This window comes from Suncus etruscus, chromosome X (genome assembly GCF_024139225.1).
Source record: "Suncus etruscus isolate mSunEtr1 chromosome X, mSunEtr1.pri.cur, whole genome shotgun sequence".
NCBI classification, from domain to species: Eukaryota; Metazoa; Chordata; class Mammalia; order Eulipotyphla; family Soricidae; genus Suncus; species Suncus etruscus.
This window is the reverse complement of record NC_064868.1, coordinates 45081743-45098227: the sequence shown is the minus strand read 5'-3', so window position 1 is coordinate 45098227 and position 16485 is coordinate 45081743.

The window sequence follows — 16485 nt, the reverse complement described above, 5'->3', positions numbered from 1 at the left end:
TCAACTAGAGGCAGCAGAAGAGCTCCGCCCCTTCGCTTCTCTTCAAAGCTGCGCACTATTTCTAATCAATGAACCCCACCACAACACACAGAAAAAACCACACTACAAGTGTAACAATGGGGAAACCTCGCAGGCAAACACCATCTATAGAGAATGAAGATGTAAGCTCGGTTGACCTAATAAATTCCAACCACCTGATTAACCTTTCAGATAAGGAGTTTAGAATAGAAATATGGAATATGTTCATAGAACTCAAAAAGAGCATACATCGATCTGAAGAGAACACAAAGACTGAAATCAGAAAACTCCAAACTGAAATAATAGATCTGAAAAATACAGTTGCTCAACTGAAAACCACAATGGATAGCATCGCCAACAGGATATCAGCAGCTGAGGAGAGAATCAGAGTACTGGAGGCTGAGATGCAGAAAAGCTCAAAACAACAGAAGAAATTGGAAAAGAACCTTAAGACAAACGAACAGGCCAGGGAAAAAGTACTCAAGGCATGCAAACAGATGAAAATACAAGTCTTTGATAAACTCAAAGGAAACAACATAAGAATCATTGGAGTCCCAGAAACCCAGGAAGGAGATCTCCAAAAAATCAACTGTCAAAGAGATACTCCCAGAGTAAAAGACTACAAGCAATCAAATCCTGCATGCCTGAAGAGTACCACCTAAAAGAGACCCAAAGAAAAACACCCCAAGGCATATCCTCGTTACAATGACAAATTCCATAGATAGGGATAGAATACTGAAAGCAGCAAGATCAAAAAGGGAAATTACATTCAAAGGAGCATCCCTAAGACTTACAGCAGACATGTCACAAGAAACTCTCAAGGCCAGAAGACAGTGGTGGGATATTGTGACAAGACTGAATGAAATGAATGCCTCACCAAGAATAGTGCACCCAGCCCTACTCACACTCATGTTTGGAGGAAGAATACACAGCTTCATGAATAAACAACAGCTCAGAAACTTCACAGGTGATAAACCAGCTTAAAGGAAAAACTGACATGTCTACTCTAAAACAAGAGAGACCAAACAAACACAGCAAACTTATCTACAAAGATGACATTAAATTCTTTGACAATCATCTCCCTCAATGTCAATGGACTAAATTCACCAATTAAAAAACATAGAGTGGCAAAATGGGTCAAAAGGATGAATCCAACCTGCTGCCTACAAGAAACACATCTGAATAGTCAGAACAAACATAGACTCAAAATCAAAGGTTGGAAGAAAATTATCCAAGCAAACAACACCCTCAAAAAAGCAGGGGTGGCCATATTAATATCTGATGACACCAACTTTATACTCAGAAAAGTGGTAAGGGACATAGATGGACACTATATATATCAAGGGATATGTGCCACAGGAAGAAATCAGACTATTAAACATATATGCACCCAATGAAAGACCAGCAAATTATCTAATACAATTACTGACAAATCTGAAAAAAGAAATCAATAATAACACAATCATTGTGGGAGACTTCAACACAGCCCTATCAACACTTGATAGGTCAACCAGACTGAAACCCAACAAAAACATACTAGCCCTGAAAAGAGTTATGGAAGAAAGAGGACTAGTAGATATATACAGGACACTCCATCCAAAAAAACCTGGATACACATTCTTTTCCAATGTACATGGGTCATGCTCCAGAATAGACTACATGCTGACACATAAAATATACCTCCATAAAATCAAGAGGATAGAAATCTTGCAGGCTACCTTTGCTGACCACAAGGCTCTGAAATTAGATGTGAACTACAAAGCCACACAGAAGAAAAACTTTAATAATTGGAAATTAAACCCTGCTAATGAAAAACCAGTGGGTCTAAGATGAAATAAAAAAGGAAATAAAAACTTTCCTGGAAACAAATGATAATGAAGACACAAACTGCCAGAATCTATGGGACATAGCAAAAGCGGTCCTGAGAGGAAAATTTATAGCTCTACAAGCACACATAAGGAAGGAAGAAGGAGCATACCTGAATAACTTAATGGCACAGCTTAAACAATTAGAAAATGAAATTGAAAAATTAGAAAATGAAATTGAAAAAACGGGAACACTCCCAAACAGCTTTTATGAAGCCAACATCACCTTGATACCAAAACCAGACAGAGACACTACCAGAAAAGAAAATTACAGACCAATATCCCTGATGAATGCTGATGCAAAGATCTTCAACAAAATCCTGGCAAATAGGATCCAATGCATCATCAAGAAGATAATACACTACGACCAAGTAGGTTTCATCCCAGGAATTCAAGGATGGTTTAACATCCGTAAATCTATTAACATTATACACAACATCAACAACAAGAAAAATAAAAATCACATATTCATATCAATAGATGCATAGAAAGCATTTGATAAGGTCCAACACCCATTCTTGATCAAAACTCTCAGCAAGATGGGAATGGAAGGAACCTTTCTCAATCTAGTTGAAGCCATCTACCACAAGCCAATGGCAAATATTATCCTCAATGGAGAAAAACTAAAAGCCTTTCCTCTAAATTCTGGTACAAGACAAGGCTGTCCGCTCTCACCACTCCTCTTCAACATAGTACTGGAAGTTCTTGCTATAGCGATCAGGCAAGAAAAATATATCAAGGGAATCCAGATAGGAAAGGAAGAAGTCAAGCTTTCATGGTTTGCAGATGATATGATACTCTACTTAGAAAACAATATACTCATATAGCAAGGTGGCAGGCTACAAAATCAACCTATAGAAATAAATGGTCTTTTTATACACCAATAATAATAGGGAAGAGATGGAAGTCAGGAAGGCAATCCCATTCACAATAGTGCCACACAAACTCAAATATCTTGGAGTCAACTTGACCAAAGACGTGAAGGACCTATACAAAGAAAACTATAAAGCCCTGCTCCAAGAAATAAGAGAGGACACACAGAAATGGAAACACTTACCCTGCTCATGGTTTGGCAGGATTAACATCATTAAAATGGCAATATTCCCCAAAGCATTATACACATTTAATGCGATCCCCTTAAAAATATCCATGACATTCTTCAAAGAAGTGGATCAAACACTTATGTAGTTCATCTGGAACAATAAACACCCTCGAGTAGCTAAAGCACTCCTAGGGAAAAGGAAAATGGGAGACATTTCTTTCCCCAACTTTAAACTGTACTACAAAGCAATAGTTATCAAAACAGCATGGTATTGGAATAAAGACAGACCCTCAGATCAGTGGAATAGGCTTGAGTTCTCAGAGAACATTCCCCAGGCATACAATTCCCTAATTTTTGACAAAGGAGCAAGAAATCCTAAGTGGAGCAGGGAAAATCTCTTCAACAAGTGGTGCTGCCAGAACTGGTTAGCCACTTGCAAAAAATTGAACTTAGACCCCCAGTTAACATCATGAACGAAGGTAAAATCCAAATGGATTAAAAACCTTGATATCAGACCGGATACCATAAGGTATATAGAACAACACGTCTGTAAAACACTCCATGACATTGAGACTAAAGGTATCTTCAAGGAGGAAACTGCACTTTCCAAACAAGTGGAAGCAGATTAACAGATGGGAATACATTAAACTGATAAGCTTCTGCACCTCAAAAGAAATAGTGCCCAGTATACAAGAGTCACCCACCGAGTGGGAGAAACTATTCACCCAACATCCTTCAGATAAGGGGCTAATATCCAAAATATACAGGGCACTGACAGAACTTTACAAGAAAAAAACATCTAATCCCATCAAAAAATGGGGAGAAGAAATGAACAGACACTTCGATAAAAAAAGAAATACAAATGGGCAAAAGACACATGAAAAAATGCTCCTCGTCACTAATCATCAGGGAGATGCAAATCAAAACAACGATGAGATACCACCTCATACCACAGAGATTGGCGCACATCACAAAAAATGAGAACAATCAGTGCTGGCGGGATATGGAGAGAAAGGAACTCTTATCCACTGCTGGTGGGAATGCCGTCTAGTACAGCCTCTATGGAAAGTGATATGGAGGTTCCTTCAAAATCTGGAAATTGAGCTCCCATTTGACCCAGCTATTCCACTCCTAGGGATATACCCTAGGAACACAAGAATACAATACAAAAACCCCTTCCTCACACCTATATTTATTGCAGCACTATTCACAATATCCAGGCTCTGGAAACAACCAAGATGCCCTTCACCAGATGAATGGCTAAAGAAACTGTGGTACATATACACAATGGAATATTATGCAGCCGTCAGGAGAGATGAAGTCATGAAATTTTCCTATACATGGATGTACATGGAATCTATCATGCTCAGTGAAATAAGTCAGAAGGAGAGAGAGATGCAGAATAGTCTCACTCATCTATGAGTTTTAAGAAAAATACAAGTCATTTTTGTAACAATCCTCAGAGACAATAAGAGGAGGGCTGGAACTCCAGCTCACTCCATGAAGCTCACCACAAGAGTGGTGAGCACAGTTATAGAAATAACTACACTGAGAACTATCATAATCAATTGAATGAATGAGGGAACTGGAAAGCCTGTCTGGAGTACAGGTGGGTGTGGGGTGGGATGGAGGGAGATTTGGGACATTGGTGGCGGGAATGTTACACTGGTGAAGTTTACATGACTGAAACCTAATCACAATCATTTATGTAGTCAAGATATTCAAATAAAGAGAAAAAATTTAAAAAAAAAGAAAAAAGAAAAAAGAAATAAAATAAGATATATGCAGTGTGCATAAAAAAAAAGAAACTAGCAATGGGTATTTAGTGAGCAACCAAATTCTAAAAATGTAAAAAGTCTATTATTGTATAATTTACATTCTTCTGCTTGAACAAAGTAGGTCCTAGAAAGAATATTTAATCAACTAAAACACAAATTAAAGAATGATAGTGCTGTATTAAAACTATAAATTCTAGATTTTCCTTTTTTAAAGAAATTTATTCAATTTCATCATTGGTTTATCTTAATAGACATAGTGTTTACAAAGTATATTAGCTTTCTAGTGCTGCTTAATAATTTGTCACAAATTTTGTGATTTAAAATTACACACACTGGGTGCATTACTGCTCTGTAAAATAGTCTACATACAATGTACATGAATTTTCTGTGCATTTTCACTACCTAACATTAATGTGTCACTCAGCTATAGTCTCATCTGAGACACCGGTTTTTCTTCTGGGATTGCTGTTTGTTGGCAAAATTCAATTTCTTTCGAATATAGGACTTAGAACCTTATTTTCTTACTTGCAGTTGCTTGGAAAATGCATTTAGTTTCTGATGGTTTCTCTTAGCTCTTCCTTATGTATCCCACAGAGGTAGTTCATATGGATGTGTCCTGTTTTCAGGACAAATCACCCAATTATCCCTCTGCCTTCTGAACAGACACTTCTCCAAAGAAGACTTATAGATGACCAAAAGGCATAGGAAAGTGTGATCACCATAATTATTTATCAGTGAAATCCAAGTAAATGCAACAATGAGGCATCACCTCATACTAATGAGAAAAATTGGAAACAAAAGTACTAGTGGTCAAGTGGAGAAAAATACATTTCTGAACACTGCTAGTAAAAATGCAAATAGATCTAGCTTCTGGAAAACAGTATGGAGACATCTTAAAATATTGATAAGTTGAAGCACCATATGATCCAGTAATTCTACATGTAGGTATCAATTGAAAGACTACAAAAGTGTACTGGGGCTTGTGTTACCTGCATGTGCCTCCACATACACACATGTACACACACATTAATTCAAAAATATATATGCATGCCTATGTACATTTACTGTAGTCAAGATTTAGAATCTGGGGCCGGAAAGATAGCATGGAGGTAAGGCGTTTGCCTTTCATGCAGAAGGTCGGTGGTTTGAATCCTGACATCCCATATGGTCCCCTGAGCCTGCCTGGAGCGATTTCTGAGCACAGAGCCAGGAGCAACCCTTGAGTGCTGCCGGGTGTGACCCAAAAACAAAACAAAAAAAAAAGACTTAGAATTAATCTAAATGCTCCCAAACAGATGAGTGTATAAATAATATATGGTAGATATATAGATAATATAGATATAGATTATATAGATATACGTACAACAAAATGCTACTCAGCTCTAACAAAATAAGAAATATTGGCTTTTGTTACAATATGAATAGAACTGAAGGAGAGCTTGTTATGTGAAATTAGGAAGAGAAAGATGAATTCCAGATGATACCAGCCATACGTGGTCTACATATATAAAATAAAATAAGAAACAGTATCCAAAGAAAACAAATCCTTAAACTCTCACCACATAACTGATGTTTCCAAAGAAAGGGAACTAAGCCACAAAGGTTCTAATGAATAGAGACGGGTTAGTGTGTTATAATAAGATAATACGTTTAAAACACAAGCATTCACACTATTGTAAACCAATGTTACCTGAATACAAAATAAGCTTTTAAAATTTCAACTTCCTTTTGAGGACCACACATTTTATAAAAAAATTATATACATATATAAATTTATATAAATTATACAAAAATATAAATTTATATAGAAAAATATACTATATTTTCTTTCATCTAGAACAGTCCTTTGAGCCACATTTTGAGGATTGTGGCAGTTGGCACTTTTTTTTTATTTGTTTCAGGGCCACACCCAGCAGTAGTCAGGGCTTACTGTTGGCTCTGTGCTCAGGGATCAAACCTTGGGAGGTCAAAGGACTAAATGGCTCTCTTATGTGCAAGGCCATCAAACCTCCTACCCACTGTACTACACTACTCTGGCCTCCATGTCAGTATCCATGGAGAGTGCAGACATTATCTTGCAAAATGCCCCATGCCCTGTTGCATTAATTAAGTTTTAGTCCAATATAGGAATAGGAGTACAAAAGGACAGTATCAGGACTGAACTACTGCTGAGTACTTCTTAAATATTTTCTTTCATTTTCTCAAAAAATTATCATAAGGGAGTCAGAGAAATAGCACAGTGGTAGGGCATTTGCCTTGCATGTGGCAGATCCAGGACAGACATGGTTGGATATGGTCTCCCTAGCCTGCGAGGAGCGATTTCTGAGTGCAGAGCCAGGAGTAACCTCTGTGCACCACCAGGTGTGACCCAAAAATCAAAAAAAAATATCATAGTAGCCTTATTCCACTTTATAGATGAGGAAGGCTAAGCTAGAGAAGAATAATTTTCCCAGTTCTAAAAGTATATAAAAAGCATAGCCAAGACTTACACCCAAATCTTTTTATTCTGTCTCTTTATTTTAATTTCTTTTTCCTCCTAAGTGCCACTCAGAATAAGAAGCAAATACACCATGTATAAGAGGTATTTTAACAAAAATTAAAAAAAATAATTGATGAAAACTACTGATATAAGTATGACCCTAGTTGTATCAGGTGAAGGAAAAACAGACAGATATAAAAAAGTGATTCAAATGCAGTTGTATTGAATAAAATATGATAGAAGACAGGCATGCGGTGCTGATATTTCAGAGGAAAATTAGGTCACATCTATCAAAATTAGAAAATTAGCAATTTGGGGGCAGGAGAGATAGCACAGCAGTAGGGCGTTTGCCTTACAAGTAGCCAACCCAGGACCAAAGGTGGTTCAAATACCGGCATCCCACATGGTTCCATGTGCCTGCCAGGAGCTATTTCTGAGAGCCAGGATTGACCCCTGAATGCCGCCGTGTGTGGTCCCAACCCCCTCCCCCAAAATTAGCAATTTAGCTTTCGTTTCCTTTTCTAGACATCCAGAGGTGCTCAGGGTTTACTCCTGGTTCTAAATTCAGGGATCTTTCCTGACAATGAGCAAGGGATCATCTAAGGACCCAGAAATAAAATCTGGGTTGTTTGCATGCAAACTACCTGCATCACTATCAATACAGCCCCAACATCTTTCAAAATGTACTCTACAAATAAACTTACAGATGTGAAAATGAAAAAACACATCTTGAAAATGCAAACTTATGCTTTTAGTACTATTGTTCATAGAATAACATGAAAAGATTCCAATTATTCATCTATAACCATCTTGGTCAATTAACCTTGGCAAACTCACACAATAGAATGCTATAGAGCTATAAACAAAAAAGGAGACCAGGGAAATTATTCGAGTGGCTGGAGCACATTGTTTGCATCACTAGTCATAGCCAGAACTTAGCAACTGAGTACCATGCTGAGATTAGTCCCATGTCTTTCCAAGTGACACTCCCAAAACTGAAAATAAAACCCATAATGAAGAGACTCTTTATGCATATGCATGAGTATAAAAATTATTTCATTATTTTTAAGTGAAGAAAGAAAATACTGGTAGTGTACAGGGTGTATGTCACCAATTTTGTAAAAAAGAAGCAAGGTAAATATCATAAACAATATGTACATATAATGTGTATGCTTCCATGAATAACTTATGAACAACCAATCTTTCTGGGAATACACACACCACACACAAGAGAATATGTAACATGAAGGACTTTCAGGCAAGAGACGCACAGAATAAAAATTGAATAGAAATGTTTCCCTAAATAAAGGGAAATATTATGCACAAAAATAAGCTCTTATCTATTAGGGATAAGAACCCATATTTTTTAAAAGGCAGGGTCGCCTCCCACCATAAGCATGTGTCATGTAGACTCAACTTAGACTCCACGTGATTGGACAGTGACCAACCAACCCAGAACCCCGGATACCAGACGTAGAACCGACACAGGTTCCAAGTGTCCAGGAACCAAACTCCTCCAGGGGAAACTCTGAATGCCGTCCCAGCACCAACTTTCATCAGTTTTAACATGACATCCTGACATGAGGAAACGGCAGCAACATGAGATAAGAGAGGGTTGCCACATCTCAGCACCTAACAGTATGATGCAACCAGGAGACATGTCATCCTTTGCCCTAAGCAAAAACCAAAATAGCTATCTACAGAAGACTGACTTTGGCAAATATCCGCTGGACAGAACCTATCAAGGAACCAATGAGGAAGTTCCTAGCCTAGGCCTCGGCCTAGGTAGTACAAAAACCAGATCTCTAATTTCAGAGGTCTAACTTTGACAACTGCAACTGAGCAGAACTTTTGAAACTATGCTGAAAGACTATAGACTACTGCTCTGTCCTAGGTTCTAAACAAAAACCAAGACCACTAAATACAGAAGACTGATTACAACAGTGATGGAACAGAACTCCTAGAACCATATTGAAAAACTCTCTCCTAGCTTTCACCCTATGACCTACACAAATAGCAAGATCTCCAGCTACAGAGGCGGGATATCATCACCCACATCTGAGTGGAAGTTCCCTAGCACCATAAAAAGACCTTGGGGTGTGCAAATGAGTGAACATGGAGCCAGTATTTGTTCCCGTGGCAGTACGCTTCAAGGGCAGAGAAACCTGTATCTCTTAAGCCAAGGGAATTCCCGCTGTAATTTTCTCTATATTTCGTGCTTATGCAAAAAAAAAAAAAAAAAAAGAAGAAGAAATACAACCTTTTTTTTTTTTTTTAAAGAAGTTGCTGGTCTTTTTTGTTTGTTTTCTTTTCTTTTTTCTTTTTCTGTAGATGATGGTTTTGGCTTATCCTGTGTTTATTCTTTTTGTAATCTTGTTGATACTCATTTTTTTTTGTTTCTGGTTTGTCTTGTTTTACTACCTTTTTCTTCTTTTTTCCTTTCCTTCTTCTAAATGGATATTTATAACACCTAGACGGACTCCTCCTAGTTTTTCTCTTTTATTGTTTGCCTTTTTTCTCTTTTCTTTTTTTCCTTCTTCCCCCAGATGGTACCAAGGCCAGAAAGTCGAATGTTCATTTGGTGGAAATAAAAACTGACCAGACATGAATACCAAATCCAAAGTCAATGACAACAGAATCGATACCCAATCTACAACTAGCTGTACAAGGGTTGGGGGGGGGCAGTTGCACTAGCATTACAGGGGTAAATGAGGGAGATGTGGGATGCATGCAAGGAACAGGGATGTAGGGAGGGCAACATTGATGGTGGGAATGCTCCTCACTCATTGTCACTATGTGCCTCAAATATTACTGTGAGAGAATTGTAATTCACTTCGACCACAATAAAAATTTAAAAAAACAAAACAAAAAAAGAGAAATGTTTCACTGTGTAATCTCTTTAAATCTTGAAGCTTATATAAAGCATATACCACCAAACAACAATTAGGTGATCTACTAGTGTGTCATTAGGAAGCAAATAGAATAATAAGGTCAAGTGACATGAAAATGTGTTTATTTGGTCAGGAACATGAAATTATTTCTGAAGTTTTATTTGAGGTGTTAGTAGTTAAATTTATGCCTCTGCCTACTTCATTCAGAATGATACTAGCAAAGCAAAAATAAAAAATGAGTGGAAAGAACTAAGAATAATATGAGGCACAGAACATTTATAATTTAAATAAACAATGAGGCAGTGCAGAAGTCTGAAAGAATCAGAAGTGGAAATATGAAAGAATCACTTAAAGGAGAGAAAACACTAATTTTGGTTCATGTCAGGCAGAAAAAGTATTTTTCATCTACACTTCTGACAAAAGTCATTGACTATAGAAGAATATTTTGTACTTTTAGCTAGAATATTACACATAAACATCTCCTATTGACATAAAGTTATTCTAACTTTTGGGAGCTAAAACAAGTGCAGAGGGTGCTATCAAGTTAGTGGCAGAACATGGGATCTACAAAGGGGTTAGATATCAGTCATCAGGCACTCCATGGGTGTGCTAGTGTTAAGAAAATCGAGTTTTTTCTCAATTCTTCAACATATATGTTTTCAAATTTGGGGGCTTCTAGACAGCATCTTCTTGAAAAGGTTGAGTATTTACATGCAAAAATTTCTCTGGAGAACAGAATTCTGGGGTTCTGAGTTCTTTCAGAATAGGTGGTGGTGCATCCCAAGGATGAGGGAAGGAGGGGAAAAATTAGAAGTATAGAAAAAAGAGTAGAGGTTCCACGGTACTAGTATAGTGGATAAGGTGCTTGCCTTGCACGAGACCCACTGGGGTTACATCCTGAATGTTCCATATGATCCCCTGAGCCCACCAAGAGTGATTCCTGAATGAAAAGCCTGGAGTTACCCCCTAAGTGTGTGTGGGCCACTGGATATGGCCAAAAAAAAAGCACAAAGAAAAAGGTAAAAGAAGTAGAAAGAATGCTTCCTTTTGTCTTATTTGTTCTGACCTTAGAGGTACAACTATTGCCATCTTTAATTTTTTATTAATATATTTAAGCACCATGATTACAAACATGCTTGTACTTGAGTTTTAGTCATATAAAAGTACACCCCCCTTCACTGGTGCAACCATCCCACCACAAGTGTCCCCCATCTCCCATCTCCCCCACATCTGTGTATCATTGAGACAAGTATTCTATTTCTCTCACTCACTACCGTTATCATGATAAATGCTGATGTAGTTATATCTCTATCTGCACTCACCAATCTTTGTGGAAAGCTTCATATCATGGGATGGTCCTTTCAAACATCCTATCTATAGTCTCTGGGTATTATTACCATACTATCTTTTGTTTTTCTTAAATCCCACAGATGAGTGAGACTATTCTGTGTCTATCTCTCTCTCTGACTCATTTCACTCAGCATAATAGTTTCCATGTTCGTCTATGTATAGGAAAATTTCATGAATTCATTTTTCATGACAGCTGCATAGTATTCCATTGTGTGTATGTGCCACTGTTTCTTTAGCCACTCATCTGTTGTTGGGAACCTGGGTTGTTTCCAGATTCTGTATTGCCACCTTTTATAGCCAAGAATGTGAGATTTAACTGCAAGTACAAGAAATACCTCGCAAGTCTAGTGACCTGTATTATGCAACATTTTCCTTATAACCCTGTCTTTTCTTTTTTGCACCAGAACTGATCACTGAGTAGACTATCAAGGACCATGGGTATTTCAAAACCTTCTTTGCTAGACAATCTGTTCCAAAGTATACTACTCTAGCTTTCACCCATACAGGTCTTCTTTTTATATTTCTTTAAAAAAAATTTTTTTTGGTTTTTGGGTCACGCCAGGCAGCACTCATGGATTATTCCTGGCTCAACACTCAGAAATCACTCCTGGCAGGCTCGGGGGACCATATCGGATGCCAGGATTCAAATAACGTACCTTCTGCTTGCAAGGCAAACGTCCTACCTCCTTGCTATCTCTCCAGCCCTAGATTTATTTTAATTTCACGAAGAAAAATTGAAATTTATTTTCAGTTAATAAATAAACATACCCTGTAGGTTTATTACTCCAGTGGCTGGGGTCTCTATTTGCCCTTGAAATTGTAGACATCTTTTCCATTAATACTGTTTCCAAATAACTTGATTTTTTAAGTGTGTATTTTATTATTGTTACTTCCTCTGCCTTAAAATCCTCAGGGATCGGAGATTTATGTAATAAAATCTGAAATAAAAACTCTAATTTTTATTCCAGTTTTAAGATGAAATGATTCTGCTTCACAAGGTTCCACTGTAGTATATTTAAAAATCATAATGGGCCTGCAAAATTCTGTTGAAGCAAATTAACTCAATTTATTGTAGACCTACACTTCACAGGTCAGTCATAGCTTTAGAAAATTCTATGTTTAATCAACCCACTGGGGACAAATAAATCTTTACAATTTGGTCAGTAACAGCTTATTTGATGACTTTAAGTTTGAAAAAGCCAAATGAGCACTAAATACTTGCACTCACATTGCTTGTGCAAAAATTAGCAAATGAAAAAGGACTATTGGGTCTTTCCAAAGTAGCAACCAGGTAAAGAAATAGATGGTAACAAATGTTTAAAACTGTTGATGTCCAAAAGATTAAAATATGATAAAAAAAATACCTGAATGTACCTGGCATGGAGAGGTCCATAAAGAACATCCAAAAAGTGATTGCTTCTCTATCTGGATTTGTTCGCTCTTCTTTCTCCCTAACTCCTGCTTACATGAGGTTTTCCTGATTCTAGACTTCAGTGCTCATTTTGGGGAAGGAATTTCTGCTGGAAAAGCCTGAATAGGGAAAAGCTGATGTTGCATTTGTGTTAACAGAGCCAAGTAAGTGATCTTACAATTTACTGTGATTTATTCTAATGGAAAATAAATAAGAAGCACTTAAAACCCCTGACTTATTAATGACACTTTCTTAGTACTAGTTATTAATAAAGTAAAATATTTTAAACTGAACTGGAATACGTATGTGCCCATTACTGCATATGTAAAGATCCCAGAAGACAAAATATCACATAAAGGATGCTATAGAAAAAAATACAACTTTTATATGAGCACAGTGACCTTTACTCTTCAGAAAAAAAATAGAGTTTTGAGCTATGAAAGAATAATAAAAGCTATGGTGAATGTCTTGAAAAGGTTTCTTTAATCATTTGAGATAAAAAATATCCAGTGTCCATTATGGACTGGAAAGATTAGAAAGAGATTTTGAAAGCCAGATTTTAGGACTGCTCCCAGTTAACTGGATTATAAATCAGAGATGATGAAAGCTGCTGAAAGGGGTAAGCTTACTGAACAAAGGGCCCAAATCTAATAAAAAAATCAAGCATAGGCCATCATCTGGGCTTCTGTAGAAGCAGATCTTGAGAAAAAATATGAGAGAACAAGATGGTAAATGAGAAACTCAGTAGTAGAGTAGAAAGGGACAGGGACATGGAAAAGAGCCAACAAAGTCACCTGCTTATATTGTTGATTACATGAACTCAGGTCAACTGAGGAACTTTGGAAGTCTAGGAAGCCCACAGACCTCAGAGTTATTCATTTAAGGGGCAAGGGTCATGGGATGTTTGTATACCATTTCTTCTCATTTATTGTTTGAGCAATATTCCCTAAGCAGAATTCATTTTGAATACTTCTGGTCTGCTTGAAGGTAGCTGATGCTACAAAAGACTCCAGAGTCCTATTTGCTCAAAATAAAAAAAAAGGCTTTCTTCGTGCTACAGTGGACAAAAATATAATTACACTTACACAGTAAAATGGTTTGGTCTTGACCATAGTACTGAAGAAAACCCATGGATAAGCTGGAGTCAGGTGACTGGATCAAGGGACTTTGGAGAAATGTTCCTCCACCCATTATTCCTGCTTCTTTTTGGTTCATTCATTCAGTCATTAATTAAGTGGGTCATTTACTCACTTGTTGGGGTACAAATGGGGGCCCTGACTTTCCTAGCATCTCAGACAAAAACATGGGGCTTCTATTGCAGAAGTATGGGGGGGAAAAGCAGTATGGAAAGGTAGACAAAGAAACAAACTCATTCATCTCAATTTTAGCAGTCATTAATATAGACAAAAATAGTTTTTAGCTAGTGGATGTCAATTTTAAGAATATTTTTAGATTTATAGGAAAATTAAGTAAAAGATACAAGGAGTTTCTATATGCTCCCTCTTTCACACAACAACTCTCACTTATTATTGTTATTATTATTATTTATCTTTAGTGTGTTATATTGATTGCCATTGGCAAACCAATATTAACACCTTATTATTTACTAAGGAACATAATATATTTTTCATATCATAATATGTGCTTCCCCCCAAAAAAGATAGGGGGAAATATCTGTGCATCTTATGAAGGAAATACTGCTTGGAATTGAAGCCTGAGTGAAGGGGAGGAAAGCATATACTAACCACTTGACATTTGCTGTTTTATGCCCCCTTTATTGCTCAGACATACCGCATGGTACAAGCAATCGGGTTAAGGCACTTCCACCATCAGATATAGAGCTTTTGTTTAAGATTATTTGATCACTGCTGCAACTTTTACTTTTTATATTAACAAAAAAGTATTTAGAAAAATGGTTTTTTTAGGTGTTTGGGCCACACCCGGCGTTGCTCAGAGGTTACTCCTGATTGTCTGCTCAGAAATAGCTCCTGGCAGGCTCGGGGGACCATATGGGACACCGGGATTCGAACCAACCACCTTTGGTCCTGGATCGTCTGCTTGCAAGGCAAACGCCCGCTGTGCTATCTCTCCGGGCCCTAGAAAAATAATTTTTTATTCTCTTATGTAAAAATAAAGTTAGGTAAATGTGTTTAACTAGATGTGGACAAATGTATTGTAAAAGGCTGGTTGTTCCCAGCCACTGTCTCCTGATGGTATCTCACATTGCACCATTGACTTTAGAATATCTTTTCTTGTTTTCCTCATCTAAAAACTATGTGCATCTTATGGTCAAGTGTGTCTAATACAGCGAAAAATATTGTAGTTTTCATTCTAGACCACTACTTATGAAGTAGAGATCCACAGGTTTTGTCAAATGTATGATGCCATGAATATTATGCAAAGATCATATGGGTAATTTCACTGCCCAGAACATTCTTCATGCTCTACTTAGGTATCCTACTTTTTCTCCACTACCCCAACAAACTGATGCTTATTGAAATGTTGTTGTGAATAGGCACTTGCAAGAATTTTAATATGACACTATATAGTTTAACCAAAACTTACATTATTTCCAGAACAAATCATATATAATAATTTGAAAACTTGCATTTTTAAAAACAAATTCTATATCAAATTCTCTTGAGCTCTCACAAATTGTGTTACTACTATTTGCCTTTTCTCACCCTTCTGCACTTGAATGTCCCTCTCCTTAGAGTACTGGCATCTTTTGGGCTCCAAAAATCATAGCATTTAGAATGAATCAGTGTCTGTTAATTAGAAATCAAAACTGCTATATTTGACATGATGGTAGATTCTTTTTTTCCTTTAATAATTTCTTTATTTAAGCACTTATAAAAATATTTGTAGTTGGGTTTCAGTCATCGAATGTACACCACTTTTCACCAGTGTAACATTCTAGCCATCAATGTTCCCCATTTCTCTCCCCCTCCCTCCTGTCTTCAAGACAGGCAAGTCTACTGCTCTTTCTCACTATCATGCCATGGCAGTTGTCAGTACAGTTAGTGCTCCAACTGTGCTCAACACTCTTTGTGGTAAGTTGTGGTAAGGTGGTCCTTCCTGTCCTTGTCTCTGCTGTGTCTGAATATTACTATCCAGCTGATAGATAAAACGAAATGAAATTTGCCTATACATGGGTGGACATGGAGACTGTTATGCTGAGTGAAATGAATTAGAAGAGGGATAGACATAGAATAGTCTCACATTCTGTGGGATATAAGAAAATAAGACAGTATGCTAATAATATCCATGATAGTAGATTTTAGGCATATTTTTGTGGTTTGTAAGATATATTTGGGGTGTTGGGCCACACCCAGAGGCTCTGAGGGGTTACTACTGGCTCTTCACTCAGAAATTGCTCCTGGCAGGCTAGGGGGAATCATATGGGATTCAAGGGGTGGAATCTCAGTTGTCCACGTGCAAGGCATACCCGCTCATGTTATCTTCCACCCCTCCTTGTAAGAGTTTTTTTGAAGGGTTGAAGTAGAGGGGGTGAGGTGCTGCTTGGCATTTGCTTTGTTTTGCTTTTCTTCTAATTTTATTCCTGGTTCTGATTGCAATGGAAACTGACTTAGCAGCTGTAATGTCACTCACAGTCTCTTGACATTGTAGGAACATATTTCTTCTATTCAT